General features: G+C 38.5%; 1 protein-coding gene and 1 pseudogene across 1 annotated transcript in view; both read left to right on the plus strand.

Moving 5' to 3' along the window:
• The window catches only part of HS6ST3 (heparan sulfate 6-O-sulfotransferase 3), a 742,401-nt gene that overhangs the window by 464,212 nt on the left and 253,372 nt on the right, over nucleotides 1–24,817 (plus strand). The gene's annotated exons all lie outside the window — the stretch shown is intronic.
• LOC105505938 lies at nucleotides 17,669–18,979 on the plus strand (annotated as a pseudogene).

Here is a 24,817-nt window from a genome sequence, read left to right on the forward strand (position 1 = left end):
AAATAAACCAAAATGAATTAATAAAGACACTTTAAACAGATGGTTCTTAAAAAAAAAAAAAAACTTCTATATGGAATACAGTATACTGAACTGAAGCGAGATGTGGAAGACAAGACATTCTTGTCTGAAAATCTTCGCAGATGTCAATGACAATAAATGCTAGACAGAGACAATAAATTCTGGACTTTTTAGCAGGAAAATTGCTTGGAACAATTTATTTCCCCAGAATCTCAACCACCTTAAGTTAGCATCATAGATCATTGTATCTTGATCTCCTGTGCATATGAACTAAGGAGAAATGGAAAGTTTCAGGAAGAGTCTGAAGGTCAAGGTGGCCCTAAGCTTTAGCTTCTTGAATCTAAACCACTCTTATTACGGTGAAAATGAATTTTTCATCAACCGACTATTGACCATGTGTCCTTCCTAAGGCTACTTTTAAATTTGGAGAGAGGTACAGCATGGCTTTCCTTGGTGTTAGAATAGGAGGGGCCTGGTTGTTCATAAAATATTGGAATAGCCTTAGGTTTTCATGCTTCTGTATTTATGCAACTTAAAAGAAGAAACCCCGTTGGACTTGGAGGAAAGAGATTTAGGTTTTAGTGCTAGTTGTGTGGTACTAACTAGTATAGAACTAGGTCATTTACATTATGGTCCTTATATTTGTAACTTTGAAATAAAGTTATTTTTCAGCATAAGCAATATTTTATTTAGGTTTTACACCCATTCTTAGAAACTCATTCTTGGAAATTGGTATCTAAACCAACATATTTAAATTTGTTTGAAGCTTTGACCAGAACTCATGATGTTTACATTTGTCAAGTGGAATTACCCCTTGACCATTAAGAAAGAAATCCTGTTTGGATGTACATTTGAGCTGATTAGGAAAATTATTTGTTTTGAAAAGATGAATGCGTTTTAATACTGGTTGATGAGGCTTGTTTGGACTATGCAATACAGGTGAGGCAGTTTTTATTCTGATTTTGATTCCCACTCTTTTGTGTGTATTCCCAACCATCCACTTCTATGAGAAGAGCAAACAATAGGAACTGTAGCCCAAGCACGGGTGAGTCATTACTCATAAGAATGACAGAAAAGCAGTTTCGAGTGCTACAAGTGACATTAATGCTATATAATCATGGCTCAGGATATTTCGGCTGCCCTCATTTTTGTCGGCAGCAGCAGCTACAGCAAAGTGCCATTGTTGGGTATGCTGCAAAGAGATGGCCCTCTATCTGATGTCAGTTCCAATTTTTTGAAACACTTAATCCACATGATTTATAGGCCATCTTTAAAGTTCAGATGTATTCACCAACTGTGAGCTTCTAAAAACAGCCAGTCTAGCTGTTCGTAAGTAATATTTGCTACTGAAATCCAGATTCAACAGATATGTATCAATTACTGGATATTTTCACATGTATAGGCTCATTGTACCCTTGCAAGTACCTGTGAGGTGGGTCTTGTATCAATTTTCATAAATGAAGGTGTACTAACAAAGGTTATATGTCTCATCTGAGCTCATACGACTAACAATGACACAACCAGGTCTGAACTGTTACCAACAGGAGCTAGTGCTGAAAGGCTCCACCTCTTAGGTTCTGACGCCTGTGCAGCCACTGACTGATGAGCTGAAATGGTGGTCTTATGAGTAAGGAGAGAAAAGAATATCCAAAGAAAAAATATGAAAGACCCCACACCAATGAGAAAACCCAGCAAACTCAGACCTTCCTGATCTTTCGGTGAAAGGGCAGTCCTCACATGCCCAATGTTTGGACTGGATCGCTGGGAAAATTTGTGTCTTTCAGCCTCTCAATCTAAGTGATCCTTCAACAATCTTTGCAAATACATGAAGAATAAGGGTATCTACATTGAGGCCTCATCATTCTTAGTGAACTGCTGCCTGGGGTTAGGTATGTCCATGGTACCCTTGGGTAGTTTATGCCTTCAAGACAGACATCCTCTATCATGGTAACAGTATTTTCAGTACCCACTCAATCTCTCTGCTGCCTTCGACTCCTAGCTTAGACCAGGAGCAGAATAAGAAGTGGTGAGAGCATTGACTTTGGAGTCAGACAATTAAGGCTGTCACTGACTGGCTGTGTTTTTAGGCAAGATAGTTAACCTCTCTGTCCCTCAATTTACTTTTCTGTAAAATGACAATAACAATAATAGCTATCTCACAGGGTTAGCAGGAGGGAGGGGTAAATATGTATATAAATTCTCTATTTGCTTTGGGTTGTCCAGTTATCATCAATAGGCTGATAAGTGTGTATGTGTAGTTATCGTTTTTTTCTTTAAATTCTTCTTTTTGATTCTCTTTAGCCTTTACCTACTTGCTTTTTTATCTCTAGCTTCTCCTCAATGCTCTTTAAATTCTTATTTTATAAAATAAGTGTGTCATCCAAACATACTTTTCCAACAACCCATTCTTTGGGGAAAAAAAGTACAGTTACAGCTTTAATTATCACCTAGGTTTTGATAATGCTCAAATTGAGATGCATTTTAAACAGGTGGCTTTTGAGAATGTACCATGTGCCAAGTTCTGGGAGAGTGTCTCTTACATGTATTTTGTTGATTTCTCTCAAATGCAAGCATATACTATTATTTTGACATTAAAGAAGAGAAAGTGAAGTCTCAGAGAGATTTACTAACTTGCCCTAAGTCTCACAGCAGGTAGATAACAGTTATCACTGCTGGCTGCCTGCTGAGCTATAAGAGGTTCATTTTTCACAAACCATTTACAGATTCATTTACAAAGCATGTAATAATGTTCTGAAGAATTTGGGCAGTATGGCAAGTGTCAGTAAGAGGAAACTTGTAACTTAAAAAAGATAATAGAGCTCAGGGTCAGTTGTAAGCCTTGTTGGAATTTTTTTTGTTTTCTTTGTAGCAATTTAGGGTTTCTTGTCTCAGGCTAGTCACATAACCATTTCACACCTCATTTTAAGAATGAGAATCATAACGTCGATGTGAGCTTTTTAAAATAGTATGGATAAGAAAAGTGTTTGTAAATCTCCAGTCATTATAGAAATGTAAATTTTATTACTCTTATTTATTTTTTAAACTTATAGAATTCTACTTGTAATCTCACACACAGATTGGTGAATATTAATTAACTGTTGGGCAAGATTCATTCTGAATGCCTGATATAATTTTGGCCAACAAAAGTTGGAGAATGGTGCACTTTTTTTAAAAAATCATATTTCGACTTCAGAAGGAAGCTCTGCTAGCATCAGCTGAATTTTGGAGCCATTTTAACCAATTCTAAGTCAGAATCTATATAATCTATCTATCTATCTATCTATCTATCTATCTATCTATCTATCTATCCATCCATCCATCTATCTATTTATTTACTGAGACAGAGTCTCATTCTGTCACCCATGCTGGAGTGCGGTGGTGTGATCTCAGCTTACTGCAACCTCTGCCTCCCAAATTCAGATGTGTCAGCCTCCCTGGTAGCTGGGACTATAGACACCCCCCACCACACCTGGATAATTTTTGCATTTTTAGTAGAGATGAGGTTTCACCATGTTGGCCAGACTGGTGTCGAACTCCTGGCCTCAAGTGATCTGCCCACCTTGGCCTCCCAAAGTGCTAGGATTACAAGTGTAATCCACTATGCCCGGACAGTCAATTAAACTTTATTAGTCAATAAAGCTACATATCATCCTAATCTCTCTCTTTCCCAGCCTAGTTTATTCCACTGATATCTAGCTGGTATTTGGAGATTTCATTCTAATGAAGCTAAAACGCATGAAGGTATGTGTAGATTATATCTTTGGTTCATTTAGTGGGCTAGGAAAAAGGGGTGTAGCTGTCTCTTTAATCAAGCAGACCTCAGGCTGTTTCAATGAGAATAACCCAGGTGCTGATCACCTTAATGACAACACTATTTTAAAAAGCATTTTAAACACATTATACTGTAGATTATTCTTTTTTTTTTCCTTAATGGAGCTGTCCTTGAAGGACCATTATGCCATTCCTTTCAGATGTTTAATAAAGCAAAAGATTATAATGATCATGCTTGAGAATAGGTTTTGTGCAGCTAGGAATTGCAATATAGCAATCTTTGATCAAATCATCAAGATGCTAAAATGTATTTTTAGTGGAGTGGTGATGGGGGCTTTATTAAATTAGTTTAGTCAGTATTACCTATGACCATTCATACAATTATATTTTTAATTATTGTCATCCTAATCAAAACACATGTATTTATGGCTCCTTTGTGCATATTCCTAATTTGAGATCTGTGAGAATTTCATCTCAGGCCATCTACAGGCTTATAGTTGGCAACAACCCTGAAGCTATGTAAGCAACTAAATAAAGTATGGGTACGTTATTCATTGTAGAAAGTGCTAGTGTGGGGCTTTGTGTGTGGGCCCCCTGAATGTGCTTGTTTGGGTTCAAAGATGTACATTGTGTTTATTAGTGGCCATGTGTTAGACATGTAACTCAATTACCTATGATAATAATGTTATCTTATGAGAATTAAATGAGAGATAGTTTATTATATGTAAACTCTTAGTATCAAGCTTTTAGCAAGTGTTCAGTAAATGGTAGCTCTTTAAAAATAATACACTATACCTCACAATAAGAGGAGCCATGTATGACAAACCCATAGCCAACATTATACTGAACAGGGAAAAACTGGAAGCATTCCCCTTGAGAACTGGAACATTACAAGGATGCCCACTCTCACCGTTCCTATTCAACGCAGTACTATAAGTTCTTGCCAGAGCAATCAGGCAAGAGAAATAAGTAAAAATGGATCCAAATAGGAAAAGAAGAAGTCAAACTATCTCTCTTCACTGCTGATATGATTCTATACATAGAAAACCCTGAAGAATCTGCCAAAGGCTCCTGGAACTGATAAACAATTTCAGTAAAGTTTCAGGATACAAAATCAATGTACAAAAAAATCAGTAGCATTACTATACACCAATAATGAACCAAGCTAAGAGCCAAATCAAGAATGCAATGCCATTTACAATAGCTGCAAAATATAGGAATACCTAGGAATACATCTAACCAAGGAGGTGAAAGATTTCTACAAGATCTCTACATGGAGAATTACCAAACACTGATAAAAGAAATCATAGATGTCCCAAACAAATGAGAAAACATTTCATGTCATGGATTGGAAGAACCAATAATATTATCAAAATGGCTATACTGCCCAAAACAATCTACAGATTCAACACTATTTCTATCAAGCTACCCATGCCATTTTTCACAGAACTAGAAAAAAACTATTCTAAATTCATATGGAACCAAACAAGAGTGAAGCAATCCTAAGCAAAAAAACAAAGCCAGAGGCATCACATTACCTGACATCAAACTATGCCATAAGGCTGCAGTAAACAAAACAGCATGGTACTGGTATCAAAACAGACATATAGACCAATGGAACAGAATAGAGAACCCAGAAATAGGCTGGGCGCGGTGGCTCAAGCCTGTAATCCCAGCACTTTGGGAGGCCGAGACGGGTGGATCACGAGGTCAGGAGATCGAGAACCCAGAAATAAAGCTACACACCCACAGCTGTCTGATCTTCGATAAAGTCAACAAAACAAGCAATGGAGAAAGGACTTTCTATTGAATAAACGATGCTGAGATAGCTGGCTAGCCATATGCAGAAGAATGAAACTGAACCCCTGCCTATCACAGTATACAAAAATTAACTCAAGATGGAGTAAAGATTTAAATGTAAGACTTCAAGCTATAAGAATCCTAGAAGAAAGCCTAGGAAACACCATTCTGGAAATGGATCTTGGGAGTAATTTATGACTAAGTGCTCAAGAGCAATTTCAATAAAAACAAAAAATGACAAGTCGGACGTAATTAAACTAAAGAGCTTCTGCATAGCAAAAGAAATTATCAACAGAGTAAACAGGCACCCTATAGAATGGGGAAAATAAAAACATTGAGAAACTATGCATCTGTCAAAGTCTAATATTCGAAAACTATAAGGAATTTAAACAAGCAAAAAACAAATTACCTCATTAAAAAATGAGCAAAAGACATGAACAGACACTTCTCAAAAGAAGACATGCAAGCAGCTAGCAAACATATGAAAAAAATGCTCATCATCACTAATCATCAGATAAATGCAAATTAAAACCACAATGAGATACCATCTCCCATCAGTCAGAATGTCTGTTACTAAAAAGTAAAAAAATAACAGATGCTTACAAGGCTGTGGAGAAAAGAGAATACTTACATAGTGTTGGTGGAAATGTAAATTAGTTCAGTCACTGTGAAAAACAGTTTGGAGACTTGTCAAATAAATTAAAACAGAGCTACCATTTGACCCAGCAATCCCATTGCTGGGTATATATCCAAAAGAAAAGAAGTCATTCTGCCAAAAAGACATATGCGTGAGTATGTTCATTGGAACATTATTCACAATAGCAAAGACATGGAATCAACTGAGGTGCCCCTCAATGGTGGATAGATAAACAAAATGCAGTGCATATACAACATGGGATAGTACACAGCCAAAAAGGAATGAAATCGTGTTCTTTGCCACAACATGGATGCAGCTGGTGGCCATTATCCTAAGCAAATTAACACAGAATCAGAAAACCAAATACGGCATGTTCTCACTTATAAGTGGGAGCTAAACAGTAGGTAGTCATGCCATAAAGATGGCAACAATAGATGCTAAAGACTACTTGGTGGAGAAGGGGGACAAGTGTTGAAAAACTATTGGGTACTATGCTCAGTATCTGGGTCACAGGATCATTCATACCCCAAACCTCAGCATCACACAGTATACCCACATAATAAGCCTGTACATATAACCCCTGAAGCCAAAATAAAAGTTGAAAAAATAATAATATGCCGAGCATCAGAGACAGTATTAATAATAATTAATAATTTTAAACTGTTTATCACATTGCTCTTGACTATTCAGATGTTTAAAATCTAGAGCCAAAGGACTGACAAAGCAAGTTGAATCTTTTTTTTTTCAGAATCATAACATTAAAAAAAAAATCATTTCTAGCAACTGAGTTCCAGTAAAATAATCAACTGTGTTTCATCACGTACATGCGACGTGCAGGAGGAAGGTTTGCCTGGGATCGGCGTCTGTCACCCAGAAGTCAGGATCTAGGAGCCCTCCATGGAACAGTCAGGGATGTTAGAGCTCTGAAAGCATCTCTGGAAGAGGTGCTTGCTTTGTGGCTCATAGAAGGTCAGGACAGGAGAGAAAGAAAGCAGCAAATGCTGAGATGAGAGATCCAGGTGGAAAATGTCAGGTTTCTGAGGGCTGGCTAAGAAAGAGAAGGCTGCTCCCTGAAAGTAGGCCTACGCTGAGCAATGGAGCCAGTCAGCAGAAATAGGGAAAAAAAAAGTCCAAGGCTGGAAAGCCAGTTAGCAATTCAACCTATATCGTATTTTCTTTTGACTCCAAGTTAATTTTTGTAATAAATCAAACCTTCTAATCATCTTACGTAGATATTTTAATAAAAAGAATCCATGGCATAGGTTGGCTGTCGCTTAGGCAAGGCTGGATTTCCATCACATTGTCTCAGACCCTCTTCCTGGTTAAATGGTGAACCTATTACACTTCAGTATATCATATCATAAAGGAGAGAAATAAACTTAAAAAGAAATCAAACCCCAGGTATCATAAATGGTAACAGAGTAAATCAAACCCCGAGTTTCATAGGTGGTAACAGAGTAGCAGGATTTGTTTTTCTTTGACAGTTCTTATTATTTTTTGGTCTCTGCTCCTTTAGAATGAAGACTCATTTATCTTTTATTTCTGAAAGTTAAGAGAAAGCTGCTCTATCTTTAGATATTTACTTTTATGCTTGAAAAAGTCTTGCAGCAGTGGAAGATCAACATTTCAAGTTACTGTGAGGAAAAATCCCAAGTGTATAAGAAAGAGAAAGAAAAGGCTGGCCACAGTGGGGCAGGCCTTACTGGCAAAAGCTGTAATAGGTGACACAGGGAGCCTGGGTTTGTCCTGCAGAATCATGTCACTTTATCAGATTAAGTGACTTGCTAATGGCCATGTTGTGGAAGGCATGCCTGATGCCAAAGTTCATCACCTTTCTTGATGATACAATCTCTATGTTGATAGGTTATTGGAAGACAAATGAGCCCAATCAACCTGTCATGCACACCTTCTTACCCACTTTCATCTTACTGTCTTAGCACCAAGCCTGAGGCTCATGCCATATGGATCCGGTCAGCCTGTCTGCAAATACCTTCTAGACTTTTCTCCTGCTTCTATGTGTTGCCTTGCAGATAACAGGAAATCATATAATTGGTCACAGCCCCTTCCGGTATAAATGATAATGATACATATGTACTTTATGACCTTACTCATTTTTCAGTCCCCCTAAATAAGACAAATAAACTACTTTGTTTTTCCTTGCAATTGAAAATGAAGTAACAAGTTCAGCAAGTGGTGCCAGCTGCATTTTGAAAGTTTCCACAGAGCATGAGTAATTAGGCAATTTAGCACAGTACTTCTGGCTGATGCATTTTGTAGAACTTTTCTTCTACCTATTCAGGAACTCTTTGCTTGGGAAAAACCCAGACTGCATGCAGTTATGTGTTTTTAAGTGGAGATAGCACATACTTGCAACTCTTTTGTCTTATAAAATTACTTGACACTATTTTTTCCCCTTTGTGGTGATCTGCTATAATCTGTCTTGGAAAGTACTTTTAAAATACCAAAGATGAAGTTCTATTTCCTTCACAGATCATTGGGTGCTTTGCCTTAGCACCTTGCATAATGAATGTCTCATTGGCACACTGCTTAAGCATCATTTAGTCACAAAACCTGAAGAAATTCCCTATTTGACTAGGAGTGACTCTTAAAACCATAGCAATATATACATGAAAATACAAAGGAAAAAAAGCACAAGGTCATACAAGAATTAATGTGGGATCCTTTCTCCACGAAATGACCCGTGCAAATCTAAAACAAAGAGCTCCTTAATTAAATTAGCAGAAATGGCACATGATCTCACTATGCTTGTTCTTCCCTCATCTCCAGTTTTAAACAAGATATTTCTCATGTCCCTAAATAAGTACACAATTGACCACTGGAGTAGTCCTCAAATAGAGGAATACTGGAATAAACAGAAAACCCAAGTAATTTAAAATACTCATAGTAACCAAATTTCCTACTAACTCCATGAGACAGTATCTATTTTCCTTGTGCGTTTGCAGAATAAAAGCATTCTCTTTCACCTGTGTTTGTGATGAGAGAAGAAATTAGAAGTGCTACGGCAGGTGGAACGCTTGAGGAACAAGATCAGAGACCATGGTGACATTACAGCTGCAGCTACAGTACATAAACTTGCGTATGTGAGAGTGAGGAAGATCTCAAACATGGAGAGCTCAGGACTTCTGCTTGACATAGTGAATTGGCCACACACATTTATCTCTCTCCCCTTCTAAAACCCTTCTCAAATGAGAGTAAAGGAATTAATGGGGCGTTAACCCACAGGAACCTAGATAACAGGAGAGGAGGCAATAGCTGAGAAGACACTTGAACAAACTTTGGAAGAAATTGAGTGGAGAAGTGGTAGTTAATTTAGCAGAGAAGTACATATTTAAACTTATATAAAGTAACAGAAGGGGATACTAACGAGGAGTGAGCCAGTTTGCCCCACAGACTCGCTTGAAATGTTCACCATTTAGATCCTCAAATCCCAAAATCGGTAAGGTAAAGGACAGGAGAGGTATCCCAAGTGCCCTTTCTCACCCATAGCAGCCATGTTAGTATCATTTTCCCACTCCATGGCGGTGATTGGAAATGGTATATTCTCTGAAAAGTTTGAAACCAAGAGGCCCCAGTTTAAAGGATACTAAATGCAGAAGGTGGCATGGGAGAGATGACACTAAAAGGGGATATAAATGAACCTTTAAAATCTGAATTAAAGGACCTCAGTTCTTAGTATACCAGAGACCAGGTGTGTTTACTATTCAGGAGCTCAGAGAAACAATTTCAGTGGCTCCAAAAGAGAGACTTAAAGGTTCTAAAATCTGTGGGTATCCTAAAGAAAAGCCTAGCTTACAGTCTGATCACTTCAAGCTGAGCAGTCAACAAGCCCTGTCAATGTACAGAATAAGCTTCCCCCAACCACCCCAGTAAACTTTCTTAAGCCTCAGCCTTAAATGTGAATTCACACACAAGGATTATCAGACATCTGAGAAGAGCATCCTCCATGAAATAATGAAAACAAATCAGAAAATATAAATGCAGAGGAAACAGAGACATAATCAGGATCAGAATAAAAGGTACCCCATGCAGGCGTATTCATGCATATAATAAGTATTCTCATAGAGGTAAAGCGTTGTATCTGTGAAGTAAGAACTGGATGCTATAAAAAAGAACAGTCGAGAAAAAAGAAAGAATTCTTTGGATTTAAATATATGCTACTTGAAAAAAACGTTTCAATGGAATGAGAGAGAAAATTAAAGAAATTTCCCAGCAAAAAGACAAAGGGTAATAGGAGGACAAAATTAGTAATATTAGAGAATCAATACAGAAAGCTAGCGTTCAGTTGATAGGAGTTGCAGAGAGAATAGAGACTGAAAGATAATGATCAGATAAACGGATAAATTTTTTAGAACTGAAGGAATACACCTCCTTTGAAAAGACTATGAATGAAAACCTTACAGAATGAGGTAACATTACTTTCAATTTAGGCTTCTTTCAGTTTCTCTTTTTCTGGGAAAAAAGACCCAGAAAAGCTCTTTTTCAAGCAAAAGAGTAAACATAAGACACTTTGTTCAGGACTCAAATATTTGACTCTAGTAAACACTCTTTAAAAAAGGCTATTAAAGGATATTCTTCAGTAAATAAGGTTATTCTTGAAAGAGGAAAATATAAAACCGAAGAAAAGACCCAACACAGGCAAAGGGCAACGGGAAGTCCCAATGTGACAACTGTGTAATCTATTAACTCTCGTAAGAGAAAAAGTTGAACCAAAAAACTACATAATTATAGGATAGTACTTAGCTGTGGTGTAAACAATAGTCATAATAATGTAAACACTGATCATTGACCTAAGCCAAATTTATGACAAACCATATTGAGAAGATGGGGAGGGAAGGAAAGTGTTGTCACTGAGTTAAAGGCTCAACCCCACGCATGTCAAAAACTGATCAATTAAAAAATAACATTATAAACATATCATTTGGAAATATAGGAACCAATAACAGAGGAAATAACTCTTAAATATATTCAAGTTTTCCTCGGGAATTAAGGGTTTCCGAAAAAAACAGGAATTTCTCATCAAAGGGCTCTCTAATTTTACAAACCAAAATAACTGTGTTCCGTAAGCAAAAACTTGGAAAGACTGAAAAAATGTACATAGAGGTTATTAAAGGTATAGATAGATGGATATGTCTTATTAATGATACCATTGTTTAGTATCGCTTTCCATTTTCCCTTTTTTCTTTTACGGCTTCTTTCATCTTCTCTCTTCCTTTTTTCTTCTCCTCTTTTTTCTTCTTCTTCACCTACAGTTCTTCCTCCTCCCCACACCCACAAGTCTTAAATTAAAAATCCCACTAAGTACTGAGCAAAAATTGTTTTTCAGATTTATTTTTTAAAAACCCACTCATAATCACATCCCTGTAACATTCCAGAGCTTTAAGCATAGATAGAAAATAATGAGTTGCCAGAGAGGGGGTGGTGGAGGTGGGAGGAGATCACTTTTTTGAAGGTGTGCAAACTTGATTGGCATCAGACTTCCCATCAGCAACACTGGACACAAAAATAACATGAAAATATATGAGGGGAAGTAACTTTGAACTAAAAATTCTATATGCATCACTCTATTATATAATGAGTAATGATAAAATACAGGCATTTCTAGGTATTGGAGGATCAGAAAATTTTTTACCCACACATCCTCTTTCATTTTTTTTTTTTTTCCCCACACATCCTCTTTCAAAGAAGAGTCATCTTAAGACACAAAAACACAAATCATTAGGGGAAAGATTGTTAACAAATATGACTCCATAAACATAAAAAACATGATAAAAGTCACTAAAAATAAAGCTGGAAGAATATATTTGGGACATGTTTCATGAATACATGCATAATATCTAACATGTATGAAACACTTATAGAGTCAATATGAAATAGAAAATATCCCAACAGAAAAATGAACAATCAGAACAAATGAGCATTTTTTCCTGAAGTAGAAAGGCTTATCATGGCCTACAAACAGATAAGAAATTGTCAGAGCTTAATGTAATTGAGAGTCAGGGAAGCACATAAGAAAATGTGGGATGCCATTTCTCACCCAACAGATTGGTGAAAGTTAGAATTTCTTATATCATGTAATTATGGGCATATAGTGCCCATATACAACTGCTGGGAATTTGTATAGCCATTTTGGAATGTAATTTGGCAGCATTTATGAAAATGAAAAAATGTGCAGTCTTATGACCTCAGAGTTCCACTAACCAGGTTCCAACACAAACTGCTACCCGTAAGCTCAGTAGGGACGTACATGGGTATTCCTTACAGCATTGTTAGAAGTATGAAAGATAGTGACATGGTTAGACACTCTGTGATATATTCATACTTCAGTGTATTCAGGAAATACCATCATTTGGCTCTCTGAATTTTTTTTTGAGACGGAGTCTTGCTCTGTCACCCAGGCTGCAGTGCAATGGCACAATCTCGGCTCACTGCAACCTCTGCCTCTTGGGTTCAAGCGATTCTCCTGCCTCAGCCTCCTGAATAGCTGGGATTACAGGCCTGCACCACCACGGCTGGCTAATTTTTGTATTTTTAGTAGAGAAAGGATTTCACCATGTTGGTCAGGCTGGTCTTGAACTCCTGACCTCATGATCTGCCTGCCTCAGCCTCCCAAAGTGCTGGGATTACAGGTGTGAGCAGAAAGAAGTTATGTGATAATGTGACAGAAAGAAGTTACTGGCCTGAGCACCTGGCTGGCTCTCTGAATCTTTACATTCAAGTGCCTATATATTATTATTTCAATTTCATCACGTATTTCATGTTCAGACCATAATGAGCATAATGAAATATTTATCACTTAGAAAACAGGTCATATCTGAGAACACAGGGTTTGGGAATGGATTATACATACCATATGCCACATATTTTAATCTATAGTAGCTATGGTCATGTTTTGATGGTATACTCTGTCCTGCTGAAAATTTTATTCTGGATATCTCAAATAACAATTAGTTTCAATCTTAAGTGAATTCTGTATTGCTGAGCTTTAATTACTTCAAGAATAAGCTAAGTGTGGCCTGTGATGATAAATTCTTTTCCAAAATCATCTGTAAGCGTGGCACTTATACACATGGCATTTTTTCTGTTGCATAAGTGGGGATGAGGTAACACTATCTAACCATATCTGAGATTCAGCTAGGACTTGGTTATCTTCATGGAAAGAATGTTTCTGTGTTGCTTTATGGCTGTAAAACAGATATACTTTATTTTCTGAACTAATCATGATCTCATAGTGAAAACTGAATGCATTTTACTTTATTCTTCTTTTCATTGTGTCACTAATAGTTCCTGGCATCATACTGGACTCCTACTAGACATTCAATGGCTACTTGCCAAATTACCTTGATAATGTGACAGAAAGAAGTTACTGGCCTGAGCTCTTGGCTGTTAACTTCAAGTAGAATGACACCTTCACAGGAAATGTGACACTGTGGGTCTGGTCTTGATATTCTCCATTGTATCCTTGGAATTAGGCCAGCCACCTTGCCGTAAGTCTGAAAAGGAGACTGATGCCAAGGATAGCAGAGCAGAGAGATGGAAAGATCCCGGGTCCTTAGTGTTATCATTGATCCAGCCCTCAGCCCATGCATTCTCTCCATATCCTATTATATGGGAAAATACTTTCCCATGAGGTTAAACTTTCTATTACTTGAGGCTAGAAGGATAACAACTGGTGAAAATGTAAAAAAAAAAGACTCGCAGCTATTAAATATGTTAAAAATAGAAAATTTTTTTTTTTTCATAACACCCACATTTTCCTCTGAGTAAGTGGTAAGATCTGGGAAGACAAATAAAATAAACCTTAGAAATAGAAATGGTTGAATACTCAAGTTGAAAGAAAATAAAGACTAATTTGTCTAGCCCATTTATTTAAATAGGGAATGTGGGGTGCAGAGAAATGTAAACCCTGCTCGGGGTCACTCAGCAAGTTTGGGGCATTTCAGGGTTAGATCTCATGGTTGTGTTGGCCACTTCGTACTGCCTCTCTACGGGGTTGTCAAAAAGAATATTCAATGGAAGGAGGAGATTGAGACCTCAAACAGCTACCATTTCTGTGTGTTCATCAATGCCTGCTCACCTAACACTTCACAGGATCCTTTAAAACTGCATCATTAACTTGAAGGGATGTATAAAACTGAGGCATTATTATTTTATGTTTCATTTTATAGGAATATACAATGTCAACACTTCCAGTGTTGTTTATAAATAATTAATAATTATAGGCACATTAGGGAGTTGAGGATATTTTAAGCGATAAATGTGTCTGGTTTGGTTTATATCCTTTCTGATTAATGCACAACGTATGATACTTGTTCATTTCATCCTGATTTAATTGTGAAATGTTATAGTCTTAATTTGGGGCCTATATTTTTATACCATACAGTTTCTTTGCTCTTACCTGTTTGCCAACTTAATGTTTAGTATCATTTGTATTCCCACACCTCTGAATATTAAGCCACAGAAAGGTTTTTCAGTAATATAAATTATAGTTTCCATCAGAAGTGCTGGTGGAATTAATATCCCAGATTAATGTGACATTGAAATCTAAGGGTGTTGCACATTAAAAGGATAAACAAAGCTGCAGGCACTCTGGTTTGCAGCCTAAATTACAGGTCAGGGAGAGACTTTGGGTCTACACATGATGTTAAAAGAGTTTTCATCATACACAAATCTATGCATCCCTTGCCTCCTGGCTGACCATTGGCCACTCCCACTGTGGTTCATTCTAGAAGCATTTATAGAACATCTACTTTATACCCAACAGGAGGCAAGGTGTGGAAAGCATGTTGGCAGGGGTAAAAAGTAAAGTATAGGTGACCAAAGAGTAGAAGAAATATGACAAAGAATAACACAGTGACTCTGCCCATGAGGAATGTATAGTCTAATGCGTGAGCTAGCTAGTCAAGTAATTATGACACATTATGATAAGTACTATAATAATGGTTTGACCAAAGTAGTATTGAATATAGAGGAGGGTATGGTTGCTTGAGGCTTCTCTGAGGATGTAACATATAAGCTGGATCTTTAAATATGAGCAAAATTCTGTGTGTGAACGAGAGAAGGAAGGATGGGAGTGTTTGGGGCCAGAAAAGATTATTCATAGTAGTAATAATGTTAAGAAAGTTATTGGTGAAGCATCTGTGAGAATGTAGTTCAGGAGGTCTAGGGTAGAGATGTGCATGGTGAGAAATTAAGCTGAAAAATCTAGATGATAAAAGACCAATGGAACAATTCAAGGAATGTTCACTTAATCTATTCACAGCATGATTTATAGTTTAAGGCTTCTGTCTTCCTGTCCAGTCATGTTGGTCAACTCTGCTTGTTGATCAGTTATTAGTTGGTCTGTTCATCATAATCTGCTATGGCCAGACCATCATGCATGTGCATGCAAATCAGTGGAACAGGTTGGCCTTTCGTCGTATAGAAAGGATAAAAGGCTACATTTTGCTGCTAGGTAACTTCAAACTGAGCCCTATTTAAGATTGCATCTATGTCAATATAAATAAGGTCAATAATAAACTTAATATCAGCAAGCAAACAGGTATAATATAAGGTGAAATGGACTCTACTCTTGAGCAATAAATGCATGTTTATCTGTGTCAGGTTCCTCTTTATTAATAAGTTAACAGCATAAAGACTTTTCCTTATCATGCATATGTTTCTCTGTAACAAATTAATCTCCAAGATTCTTTTGGAGTCTCTGCTATCCTTGCCAAAGCTGGTCTTGCAGTAATTGTTGCTTGAGAAGAGAAGATTACCCTTGAGTCTAGGTCTTAGTCATGTTAATTGTAGATAAGGAGCTATCATTTTTCCTTGACATTAGAATGGCTTAGGGATATTTGACTCAATTTCCTTTACAAATTAAACCTAGTGTTTAGGAAAAAGAGTCAAAGATAGTTTGTATATTTATGCCTACCTCATAACAACAAGGATTCACATGTATTGATCCATGAAATGCTGAAAACAACACACTGAAGGGACATCCAGAGTCCCTGAAATCCAACAAGTTTAAGTCCCCATTGCACATACTTGTACCATGCACCATGTACTTTAAGGTCAGAGTACTCATAAAGTCATAGAAATAGAGACCTTGGCAATGCAAAATGACATTAGAGCTCATCTAGCCTAAGCCAGAGGACTGCTCCATCCTAGCAAGCCTTGTAGAGGAGTGGAAGGGTACAAAGCAGAGAATCAGAAAACCTGGGTTCTAGGTTTGAGAATTTAATTTCTGCTATTCATAGATCTTGGGCATATCCCTTAACCTCTATTTGTCCTCACCGCACAGAGATATGTTGGGACACAAACTAGAAAATACTTATGGACTCTCTATGAGTAGTGAAAATGAATTATTATTACTATCATTATCACTGCTTATAGTAGGAAGAGCATTATTGCTATGAGACTTTCTGATCATTTAAGTAGAACTAGACTATATTTTACCTCTCTACTCTCTGTAGAGAAAAGTTTGGCATGCCAAGTTTGAAATAAATGAGATTCAATAGCACATTTTTAATGTGCTAAAATATTTTCAAATGCTTTCCAGTGCCATTTGCATGTAAACAATTTGCTAATTACAGATAAATTATTCAGTTATTAAAATAGGCCCTACAGTATATATATCTGGCAGTATTTTAGTGGTTGCGTTTTCTTATTTTACTTCAAAATAATTGATTTGTATTTCTTCAAAAGTATTTTATTGTAGACTTTTTTTTTTTGCCAATTGACTTGTCCTCACTTCATACTCCATTCCTCCTGAATATTCTGAATCAATAAATCTTTAATGAATTAGTTCATCTAATGGTTGAAACAACTTTTAGCTCTAAAGCCTGAACTGTTGGTGCTGCCTGGATCTCTGCCTGCAATGAGCCATTGCATTCAAGACACAAGGGCAATATTCTAACACAGTGACTGTTCATCTTCCAAGATGCATATTGGAAAAATGTCCCAGTGAACTACACCTTATCCATTCTAATTGCAAGAAGCAATGATAGGCACATTGTATAACACTGAATAATCCCCAAATCATTCATGTATATCAGACTTCAGAGTCTGGTGTTTGCATTTATATTTCATATGATAGTTATCCTATTCAATGAACAATTCATTTTCAATGTTACAATGAATCCTCACCCTCACTCAAGGACATGGTGCAGAGAAAAGAACCTAGACTAAGTCAATTCTAATCCTACTTCTACTAATGATTAGGTGTGTAACATTGAGCAAGCTGCCTCACCTCTCCGGACCTACTTTGCTGGTAGACATTAAGATCAGGTTAAAAATTAGAATGTCTTAGAGTTCTTTTCTTATTTCTATTTCCTGCGCAATATCTCCCTGTCTACTCTTAATGAAAATAGTGTTTTATATTCCTGACCAAAGTACCTTTTATTTTTCCTTTTAACTTTTATTTTAGGTTAAGAGGTACATATGCCTTTTTATGCTCTCTCAAAACTTTTGGACCTGTGGGCCTACTTTTCTCAGGAGCACACAGCCAGATGCATGGCTCCAATGAAGCAGGAAGCAGAGGCAGAGCACGAGAGGTCCTGTCCCTGCAAGAGCATCTGGGCCAAGAGAAAAGATACAGGAAGAAGGAATGGAATTGGAAGGAAGAAGTCTCATTTCAGAAACAAAATAGCTCCCCTCCTCTGTTGTAGCTGTTCCTCTGGCAATACAAACTTTCTGATTTCAGGGTCCGCAGCATTCTAGAACTCGAGCACAGGACAGGAAAAATACATCATGTTCCTCCATTGGATCCCAAGTTGAAAGCAGGCTGTTGTGGGAGCAAGAAGCCCAAATTATCTGGAAGTGAAACACACAGTCACGAGAACGAGTCCACAGCCGTCCCTGGCCCTAGGTCAGGACCTCTTCAAAACTGCCAGCATGTAGACAGAAGCAGCAGATAGGAGAGTGTGTTGGATTTAACTCTGGGACCTGGAAGCTCTCCCATCACATGAATGAATCCAGCGTCAGGAGCAGTGAGCCCTCTCCCCCAGTCTAATGGAACGGCAGCTCCACAAAGAATCTGGAGGTGACTGCACAGATGTGCTATTGCTTTACTGAACTCTACTGTCAGCTCTATGGCTTTCCACAGCCACAACTTCCTAGATTCACCAATGACCCCTGTCTGCTCTTTGTGACATGGAAGACAGGGAGTGACAAGTGGCTTCATGGCTGCATTGGGACCTTCTCAGCCATGAATCTTTATTCAGGACTCAGGGAATACATGTTAGCCATTGCGTTTAAGGACAGCTGATTTCCCCTCCAATCTGAGAGGAGCTGCCTAAGCTTTTCTGCTCTGTCTCCCTCCATACTAACTTTGAGGATGCTAGTGATTACCTGGACTGGGAGATGGGGGTCCATGGAATTTAAATTGAATTCATTAATGAAAAAGGCATCAAATGTACAGCCTCATTTTCACCTGAGGTTGCTAAGGAACAAGACTGGAGTCAGATCCAAACAATAGAGTCCATGCTCAGGAAAGGTAGCTTTAAGGATCCAATTACCAGCGAATTCAGGAAAATGGTCAAACTCACTAGGTACTAAAGTGAGAAGGTGACAATCAGTTTTGCAGAGTACTTCTGCAAAACTGCTTCTCGACAGCACTGTTTCCAGAACCATACTCTTCATGCCCCAACCCCTACAATCATCACTTCTGACACACGGCTGCATGACCAGCCCCACTCCCCCGCGGGCACCAATGGCTGTGACATCACTGGACCAGGTACCTCCTCTTCCTGATCCAGTTACTTCTATTACGGGACCATTTTCAGCTTCTGTTGCCAAGTCTGCCTCCCTTTAACTGAGGGGTGGTGGGTTACATTGAATGAAACAGAACTTGAGGGGCCCAAGCCTCATCTCAACCTTTCCTCTGTATGAGGTTCCGGTGGACTGGGGCTCCTCCCTGACTAGTGGGAATTACTGTGTGGCTTCAGAAGAGCCTTGTCTGGTATTTGCCACATGGGTGTTGGCCACACTCTGAAGCTGGAATTGATGATCCACGAAGGTGGAACACACACACACACACACACACACACACACACACACACCCCTGCAGCTGCCTCAGATCAAGTAGGCGTATTCCCCTGGCAGTCTGGGCAATGGAGACCAACACGAAACAGTTTTAGGTCGTTTCAAATTCCTGTTTTTAGACTTCCAGTTTATTGCATACCAAGAGTTGAATACAACCCTGATGATACATTAGTGGATGCCACATTAGGGTTGAATGTGGGGATTACGAGTTCTTCAAGGCTTCTAGACAGAGACCCACATCAAGATCAGAAGCCTTTTGGATGGCGCTGTAGATCTCATTGCTCAGTAAACCATGGATATTTTCATTTTCGTCCCACTCTCAGTTGGGTTTTCTGGCACACTTCCTGCACTGAGCCTCCTGATTACTGAACAGACCTCCATGGCGTAGCCTGCTGAGGAATGGAATGAAGACACCCAGGGGAAGGTGTGATGTCACCACTGCATGCAGGCATGAAAGGAGAGGCCTCCTCCCTACCACTCGTCTACCTCACTCTCCTACTGGCAGCAGTGCCTGTAGTTGGACCTATGTTCTTAGAAACATAGATGGGCAAACAAGCAGTTGATTTAGGCTTTAGGAGGACACACCGTAGGAGAGAATGCAGGGTCGCTGAGCTGGTTTTCTTTTCAGGCAGACATCCCGAGGGACCAGTAAGCAGGGGAGTCCCTTTTTCTAGTTTGCCTGTAGAAATAGGAAGACTGTTGATATTCTAGTCCTTTTAGCACTTTACAACATAGCTGTGTAATTTCACAAGGCAGATCTTTAGCTTGCCTAACAGGTTTGGAATCTTCACCCCACCTGGGCAAATTTCCAAATAGCTTGTTTTAATCTAGGCCATTCCAACTTTCCTGGGACGTATTTCCCCTTTTTATTGTTGCTGATTTCCATATTTCTGTCAGCAAGTTTTCTTCTCCCCTGGCTTGTTCTTCACTTGTTTGGTGGCAAAGTTCATAGAACTAGGAAATTTGGAAGATGCTTTGAAAACATTGTCACAAAGGCACTGCTAAACGATGTGCAGAAGTGGCCAGTGGGAAGAAGGGATCCCAAGGACCTGACACTGGTTTTCAACATCTCAGAAAACTCTTCAAGTGGATTGGGTGCCAAGCCAGTGAACACAATGTTTTGATTTAATTATTTTAAAAAGTTGATGTGGTGATGGTGTGGCTTCCCGAAATGGGCAGATATTCAAGTCAGAAGAGCTTTTGCATTTTCTCCTCTGAGGAATGGGGGAGAGGGAGCAGAGGCACATGTGAGAAAGAACACGTGTTATGTTCTAGGCATCACCGTCAAGTGTCTGGAAAGGAACGGGCGAGGGTGTGTTGGTTTGCTTGGCACTGTCCTGTGCTGCTCGAGAGGACCTGGGATGTGCAAGGGAAATGTGGTGACAGGGTAACCAGGCCGCGGCCCCCTTACTGCTGTGCTGGGCAGCCTGCCATGTTTCCCTTGACAATGTAAATGAAGATGAAGGGATTGTTTTTATGACTTCCTGCTGCTGAGAATAAATGTCTTGTTAAAAACAGATGGGGCAACAGTTACTCTTAGGAGTCATGGATTGATGTCAGGGTGATCAGCTGTGGACTAAGCCACCCACCTCCAATTTGAAGAATTGTATAGGGCTACACTCATTACTATGCAAGTGTTCTAGGTCAAAAGTTGTGTTTAATTTCAAAGAATAAAGCAAAAAATTAGTGCTAAACTTTCACCCTTAAGCATGCATGCTCAGTGATATTGGCCACGAAAGAATTTACAGTGCCATGCTCCTTACGCTGATTTTTTTCTTGTAGAAATGTTGGGCCAGGTGCAGTGTCTCATGCCTGTAATCCCAGCACTTTGGGAGGCCAAGGCAGGCAGATCACCTGAGGTCAGGAGTTGGAGATCAGCCTGGGCAACATTGTGACACTCCCATCTCCTCTAAAAATATAAAAAATTAGCCAGGCATGGTGACATGCGCCTGTAATCCCAGCTACTTGGGAGCCTGAGGCAGGAGAATTGCTTGAACCCAGGAGGCAGAGGTTGCAGTGAGCTGAGATTGCACCACTACACTCCAGTCTGGGCAACAGAATGAGACTCCATCTCAAAAAAAAGAAAGAAAGAAAGAAAAAAAAGAAAAAGAAAAAAGAAAGAATTGTTTCTCTATTTGCTCTATTTATCTTTCCCAAAGTATAGATATTTTTTCTTTTATTTGTTTTCTTATTATACTTTAAGTCCTGGGATACATATGCAGAACATACAGGTTTGTTACATAGGTATACACATGCCATGGTGGTTTGCTATACCATCAATACGTCATCTACATTAGGTACTTCTCCTAATGTTATCTTTCCCCTGGCCCCCAACCCCTGAGAGGCCCCAGTGTGTGATATTCTCCTCCCTGTGTCCATGTGTTCTCATTGTTTAACTCCCACTTATGAGTGAGAATATGCAATGTTTGGTTTTCTGTTCCTGTGTTAGTTTGCTGAGAATGATGGCTTCCAGCTTCATCCATGTCCCTGCAAAGGACATGAGTTCATCCTTTTTATGGCTGCATAGTATTCCATGGTGTATATGTGCCACATTTTCTTTATCCAGTCTATCATTGATGGGGCTTTGGGTTTGTTCCAAGTCTTTGCTATTATGAATAATGCTTCAATAAACATATGTGTGCATGTGTCTTTATAGTAGAATGATTTATAATCCTTTGGGTATATATATCCAGTAATGGGATTGCTGAGTCAAATGGTATTTCTGGTTCTAGATCCTCGAGGAATCACCTATCCATCTGACAAAGGGCTAATATCCAGTATCTACAAGGAACTTAAACAAATTTACATGAAAAAAACAAACAACTTCATCAAAACGTGGGCAAAGGATATGAACAGACACTTCTCAAAGAAGACATTTATACGGCCAACAAACATATGAAAAAAAGCTCATCATCACTGGTCATTAGAGAAATGCAAATCAAAACCACAATGAGATACCATTTCATGCCAGTTAGACTGGCAGTCATTAAAAGGTCAGGAAACAACAGATGCTGGAGAGGATGTGGAGAAATAACGCTTTTACACTGTTGGTGGGAGAGTAAATTAGTTCAACCATTGTGGAAGACTGTATAGATCTTTTTTATTTCATTTTATTGACCATGGAGTAGGATACCTAGTATTTAAGAAAATGAGTAGAAAATTTAAAACGCCAAGTAGTGGCGAAAGAAATTCAGTGCCCAATAATCGGGCTGGTTAAGTGCAGCACCACACCAAAGTGGACTCTGGTTTTTGGAGTGAAGAAGCCTTCCTCCCTGCACATTCCCTCATCCTCCCACACAAGTCCAGCAATGGAAATGCTTCAGTTCCTCTTGCCTTATCAAGAGGAGTCAACCAAGGAAAACTATCTGGCTCCATGAGGAATGAGCACTGTCAGTATCCATCCTGAATGGGGCCTAGTCGGGAAGCACTTCCTAGTCTGGAAGTGTATGGTCAAGGTTGCCTCATAAAAATGTGTGACTGGTGGGTCTCAGGAAAAATGCCAAGTCTGGGTCATCCACGTGGCAGTTTTCCATGTGGAGATGCAGCTCTGAGCTGAAACTGAATTGCCTTCCACACACTTGACCAAGGCACTGATGAAGGTGCCTGCTACCCGCGGTGTAAGTGGTGGATTTAATGAAAAGGGAATATTTTCTGCTGTTTCCTTTGTTCTTGGGCTGCTCAAGCTGGAGAGTAGGTAGCCACTGTTTTGTTTTATTTACTTATTTATTTATTTATTAGACAGGGTCTCACTCTGTCACGTAGGCTATAGTGCAATGGTGTGATCTCAGCTCACTACAACCTCTGCTTTCTGGGTTCAAGCGATTCTCCCACCTCAGCCTCCCAGGTAGCTGGGATTACAGGCACACACCACCACCCCTGGCTAATTTTTTTGTTTTTAGTAGAGATGGCTTTTCACTATGTTGACCAGGCTGGTCTTGAATTCCTGACCTCAAGTCATGAACCACCAGGCCCAGCCAGTAGCCACTGTTTTCAAGGAACTAGCCCAAATTCTCTGGCTTGGTTTGGAGTTTGTTTCATACCTAGCCTTTGGAGTGAGTGCCTTTTGGTCTGGAAACTTGGCTTGTCTCATAATAACCCGTAGCTAGGACATTCTCTGTAATCATGAATTGTCCTTGTTTTACATCAAAAGAGTGTGTCTTTGATGGCTAGAGTTTGCACGATTAAATTATTTCCACTGTGAGATTCTTAAACTTTTTTGCTTCATCATATTAAAATAACTCATATTAGAGGTCCTTTCAACATGAAAGCTTTGTAGGTGAGATAGTATATATATTTTACTGTTTATAATAAAAATCATCAATACAAAATAAGTCCTGGGTTTTAATTTTAATGTTTTTTACAAAATCTGTTTTCTATGATGTGTTGACAGCTATAATTTCACTAACTGTTGATGTTATTTTCTGTAGGGATTCTGGAGCCTAGGGAGCTATGTGGTTTTTTTCATTTTCACCTTTAATACCCCGAAGCAAGAGACTATATGACCTTCAGTGCAAAGACTTCAGACCAATTCTTTGTATTACACTTGGTTGCCTCTGAGCTATATAACTCCTGAGTACAAATCAACAAACTCTTTAGTTAAGTATTATAGAGAATAAATCATAATGCACTAAAAAAACTTTGTAGATCCTGGAGGACTGTGAAGCTGCCACACCAGTCCGTGGATTGCCTACTCACACAAGAGAAAAATAAACTTCCGTTGTGTTACAAAAAAGAAAAAAAAAAAAAACTTTGTAGAATTGATAGAATGTTTGGCTTAGCCTTTCATTTAAATAAGAAAAGAAGTCAACAAGTCAATGATAAGCAAGATATCATCAGGACAAAAACATCAATTGAGCTAATTCAAGAAATACCAATATTTTTTCTACCCAGGAAGCCTAAGTTCTAGCCCTTTCTCTGCCATAGACAAATTAAGTGACCTTGGGTGAGTCACTGTTTGGGGTTGCTCTGATGGTATTTCTAGAGTGACAGAGGTTATGGACACTCACTGTGATCCCTTGTGAGTACTACTGGTATGATATAGTATGATTCTATGCAAATAATCTGACATAAGGAAGTCATGTGCTGGGTAATGAACAATATAATCTCCCTCTTAGATAACTGAATGCTGTTATCTTATATTTGAGTTGATAATTAATTTTTCACCTTTTCTTCAACTTTGATTTACTGTATAATAACTTAAGATTTAAACTAATCAGCAACTGGTATCCTTATATAAATATTTTTCTCCAAAATTCCTCCAAACTGCCTTCTAAGAGTCAATATGACTGAGGAATATTTTTTTCTTATTCATTAATGAATAAGCATCTTCCAAGCCCCCACCCAGATATATATATATATATTTATGAAGACTATAATTAATAGTCAGCATTCAGTTTCACATAGCATATTAACATGAGCCTTTCCTGAAAGATTTATGTATAACATTATCGTTTATACCTTCACTAGCCAACTTTGTAATGGAAGCAGCTAAGTCACGTATGTTTGCTACTTTGGTCAACACTTTGATTTTTTTTTTTTTTTTTTTTT

The sequence above is a fragment of the Colobus angolensis genome, unplaced genomic scaffold, assembly GCF_000951035.1.
Source record: "Colobus angolensis palliatus isolate OR3802 unplaced genomic scaffold, Cang.pa_1.0 Scaffold13, whole genome shotgun sequence".
Taxonomy (NCBI): domain Eukaryota; kingdom Metazoa; phylum Chordata; class Mammalia; order Primates; family Cercopithecidae; genus Colobus; species Colobus angolensis.